The following is a 5,259-nucleotide window of genomic DNA, read 5'->3' as shown; positions in this document are numbered from 1 at the left end:
ATGCCAATGTTGGTTGGACATTTCCTGATTTGGATTTGTATACTTGTAGAATTATTCTTGAGACTTGAACTGGCCGCAATAATTTTTTCCAAGGCTACACTGAGGTAATGATATTTAAATAAGTAGATCATACTGGTTAGATATTGGCTTACCGGAGGTACAGCGAAAGTTGACTTTGCACCTTTCATTTGTTCTTTAGGTTGTATGCCCATATTTATTCATGAGAAGTTTTATCTGCACCTGCCGGCTATCCTCAATCAGGGATGGTAGTAGTTAATTTGTGTCAAGACGAAAATTTAAAAGAGAAAAGATCACATTCTTAAAGAAGACAAATGAACACAGTAAGAAATAGAAAAAATAGGGAACACAACCCTTGGAACTCCATAAACTATATTTGCTAGCATCGAATTTACAACATTTTTTAGCATCATAACTATCGGTGCATGACAGCACTTTCTTGGTTTAAATTATCTTTCAAGAAAAAAAAAATGTAGAAGAGGTTGTAAACCTACTTTTTGCATCGCCAACTACAAAAACCCATTTGATTGTATGCTTTTTCCTACTTGTCCAAGGTACCGTTGAAACTTTATCACCACATGCTCATTAATTTTATCCAACGAGACAAAAATTCCATGAACTCTCCCATGGATATATCTGAAAAGTGCAGAATGCAATGTTGCTATAAGAGAGTGTATCATACTCTGACTAAAATCCTTCAACCAAAGTCTTTCATCGGCTTTAAATACCTACCTATAAAGTCATTTGCTTGTAGGTCATGCCATTTGCATTGATCTAGAACATGACAAAAACAGAGCATCCATGAAAGAAAAAAAAAATTAGAGGCCATAGAAGACTCAAAGCTACAACATTGTGTCAAGGATGTGTTTTTACTTTCAAAAACCAATACAGTAAGGGAGATGATCAAGAAAAATATAAATGGACAAAAACAGTTAAAATCTAGCTCACTCAATTTTAGTACCTCCCTTAAGCGCCCAATAGCCTAGCACCTATGCACAGATGCAAAAAGTGAGCACATATGTACTCTCTTACGCCTGTACTTCCACAACTGATAAATTCCACTACATATATTTGATGAAAATTTACTAAACAAATGTCAAAAACTATAACCGACAATATTTGCAGTAAAATTTTCTGAAATCTACACATTTAATGGGGATCACAAAATGGAGAAAATAAATAGAGGTGTCATACCAAAATTGAATCGCAAAACACTGTTAAAAAGAGTAAGATCTTAAGATATGATCTCAGATCATAAACTCCAATTAATGGTGTTGGATATGTTAAGGTCTTACATATAAAGATTTTTCCACTCACGGGTTGAAGCCTTTAAGGAAACGGAAGTGCACCCACTTGGTAGCGGAGAACCAAATGCTCCAGGCAGAAACAAACCATCACCAAATGCTGGAAATTAACGAATAGAGCAACCAAAAGATTGCGCTGATGTTAGAAGTAATTTGAACTTGTGTTCATTGTTCGACTAAATCAAAGGAAAACATCCTGAGACCTTGAAAACAAAGACACAAACACTGTTTAGAAATTTAAAGTATATGGGACAATTTAAGCCAAACACAAAACTTAGAAGCCAAACACAAACCCTAGAAAAAAAAGAAAAAAAACAATAAAGATGATTTTTATTGTTATGTTACATTTTAGTATTGGCGCTCATATCATCAACAAGTTAGCAACTGCAAAATAAAATACAAATCAAAGAAGAACAATGAAAAATCTTAGGAATGCCCAAAAAAATGATTCTAGTCAAACAAAAACCCTAGAAGAAAAAAAAAGATGATTTTTATTCTTACGTTACATTAGTATTGCGCTCCTGTCACCAGGAAGGCAACAACTGCAAAATAAAATACAAACCAAAGAAGAACAAATTAAGAAGAATCTTAGGAATGCCCAAGAAAAAATATTAAGTATCTTTTTACACCGCTTTGGAATAAAATTAAATTTCCACATATATTTTTTTGCAATATTTTGTCCAAAAATATCGATCATAACTCGCACTATAGGAATAAAAATAGAAATTATTCTTATTTTATTTTTTATGGGATAAATAATATTAAGCAAAAAATATTAAAACTCATTTATAGTTAGAGATTACAATCTAACCTCGATAAATGAATGTTCGATAAATGAATAACCTCGCCAAATGAATAATTTTCTCCGGTCCCGATTGGGGCCAAGGTGATAAATGAATAACCTCGCTTAATTCATTAATGAATAAAAAAAATTGGATCCTTAAAGGCCCTATAGAAATATAAACGAATAATCACTGAATTATATATATAAATATATATATATATATATATATATATATATATATATATATATAAATAAACCAAAATACATAACCAGAAAATTTTACATAAAAATATATGTAGGAATGAACTCAAAAAATTCATCTATGATTGATTGTCTTTTTCTTCCACCCAAATCAAAATGCACCGTATCCTTAATTTTATGCAATGCTTGCACAATTTCTGGAATATTTTGCTCGTGTTGTAGCAAGTAATTTTTTAATGTGACCATCGCTTGAAAATCATCTTTAGATGACACATTTGGTACGCCGTTATTATCATCTGGTTCAGGATCATTCTCATTATTCACTACTGACTCAATAATTTCTTCGTCTGTTGGAGACTCCATAACTGCATCATTCTCGTTAGGATAATTCAAAAGATGTTCGACATCCATCATATTTCTATAACGTAAATTATAAATGACACCAGTTAATTCAAAAGAAAATGAATGTTAATTGAATTATTGATAAGAATTTTGACCAATATTTCCTAGGTATACTTGTACATTTTCTCCTATACAATTTAACTTCTTAATTAAGAAAATATTGTCTAGATGAATAAATATTCGTTTATCGATAAATGAATATTTTATTCATTTATCGATAAATAAATAACCTCGCTAAACGAATTTTTTTTCTTGGTCCCAAGAGCATTCATTTATCGAGGTTTGACTGTACACTTATTTTATTTTTGCACAGAATAAACAATATTATGAAAAAAAAAAATTCACACTTTTATTGGATGCTTTACAATGAAAGACCAACTCTAAGAATCCTGTTTTTTTTTTTGGGAATAATATCGTTTAATATCTTAGAATTAATGTATTTTTTGCGATTTGAGATTGTCAACATATTCGCCATCTTTTATGTCTAAGGAAAAAAATATTCAATATCTTTTTTATGTCTAAAAAAAATCATTAACAGAAAATTATTAAATAAAAAAACAGGTTTTAGGATTTTATACCTTGCATGAGTTTATTATTATAGCCACGAAGCTTTCAAATGACAGATATCACATGAAATCTGGATGCCGCAACTATTCATCACAAATATACATACAAAAAAATGGCAACAAATAGGATGTCACAATTTTATACCTTGCATGTGATTATTAATATGGCCACAAATCTTCAAAATAACGGAGACCAATATCCATGAAATCTGACTATCGCAGTTGTTGATCATAAATTGTTGTTCGCAAACATATGCAAAACAAAAAATATGCACATACTTACAAATTCAAAACGAATATAAACAAAAAAATACAATTACAAAACACAAATACCACGGAACAAAATTTATCACCTTATCAATACACGCATCATCGCATGCGTCTGTGGATTATCAATACACGTGATCATAAAAAATAAGGCAAAAGTCTAGCAAAAAAATAAATAAATAGCAGGAATGATGAGATTTTACCTTTGCTCGGGTGCTTTATATAGAGATCATTTAAGTCCAGAATTTCCAGAAAAAAGAATCTCGGTTTAGGGAGAACTACCCTGTTTACGAAACAACACCCTAAAAGTTATGAAACTTTTGTAAATTTGGATACTTACATTATTTCTCGTATTACCGTAATTATTGGTTGTTCATAAGATCTTAATTAGTAACCATGAAATAGAGATTATAGAAATCGTGAATTAATTATTAACCATGAAATAATATTTTTTTAATAAGGAAAATAATATGTACAGATCTTGTTTACATTTTCTCTGTTTTTTAATTGATTATTAATCATTAACCATGAAATAATATTTGTTTAATAAGGAAAATTATATGTAAGGATTTTGTTTACATTTTCAATGTTTTTTTAATTATAGAAAAAACAGATTAAGAAAAATAATTTTTGGAAATTGTATTTTCTTGAGTGCTTGTTTGTTTTGTATTAGCTCCATTTTTTGTTTGTATTAGCTTTATTCAAATCATAATTTTTATTCTGAATCATTCATACAGATTACTAACAAAAATCCAACTGATATGCAGGACCAACAACAAAGATTTGTGGAAAAGAGATTCATGACCGGGCTAATCAAGTTTTGCAGAATAGAGATTTATGACCGGGCTAATCAGGTTTTTTTTGAAATTATATTTTTTCGTTTTTTTGAAATTTTATTTTTTCTCGATTTAATTGATAGTTTGGGGATGTAATTAGGAAAATAACATTTTTTGTGTATGTAAAAGGACACTGGACACTGGACACTTGATGATCATTCGATTTATTTTTTCATCAGGTGATGATCATTCGATTTATTTTCTTGATTATCATGAAGGAATCGTGATTTGATATATTATTGGCATTATTATTGGCATGTTAGGAGATTTTAAAATTTTGTTATGCGAGGCAATAAGAAGATTTTTCAAGATTATCTTATTTTTAGAAAAATAATATTTCTTTAGTTAAAATTCAATGTTTTATTACTAAAAAAAAGTAAATTGTGGGGCCAGAATCAACCAGAAGCTAGAATTCGGTGAATGAGAACGCTTTAAAAAACTCTGTTATTATATATCTAATAACAATATAATAATAATAATAATAATAATAATAGTTACAATATTTCTTTGAAAAAAACAATTTATTAAAGAAAGAAGATTACAGGAAAACAGTTGGTAGCCGAGCAACAAGTTGTGCTCCAACCAATTTTTGGATAGCCAAACCTAATTTAATGAAAAGAAAATTACGAACTTTAATATTAGCGTCATGTCTGGCTATATAATTTTTCAATCGTGACAAAAATTCTATAGTTTCAATACCAAGCTCACCTAAGGTAGTAAACGCCAAGGTACCAAAACTATATCCATTAGCTCTACATACATCAAGGTATTTACCTCTTTTACGCTCAACGGCTTTGAACAAAGAAAGACCCGGTGTAAAAGCTTCTACACCACCTCCGGCAAAAGGTGAAACCCCCGTCACATCCAAACAAGTATCACGA

General features: G+C 29.9%; 1 long non-coding RNA gene across 1 annotated transcript; it reads right to left on the bottom strand.

Annotated features, from left to right (window-relative positions):
• Positions 1-2,446: 2,446 nt before the first annotated feature.
• LOC113354147 lies at positions 2,447-3,838 on the bottom strand. Its single transcript, XR_003361696.1, has 3 exons — positions 3,746-3,838; positions 3,288-3,359; positions 2,447-2,725 (listed from the first exon to the last, which is right to left on the bottom strand). It is a non-coding gene; the product is annotated as an uncharacterized LOC113354147 (long non-coding RNA).
• Between the last annotated feature and the right edge of the window lie 1,421 nt (positions 3,839-5,259).

Source organism: Papaver somniferum, chromosome 2 (genome assembly GCF_003573695.1).
Source record: "Papaver somniferum cultivar HN1 chromosome 2, ASM357369v1, whole genome shotgun sequence".
Taxonomy (NCBI): Eukaryota; Viridiplantae; Streptophyta; class Magnoliopsida; order Ranunculales; family Papaveraceae; genus Papaver; species Papaver somniferum.
This window is presented reverse-complemented; position numbering and strand designations above follow the sequence as displayed.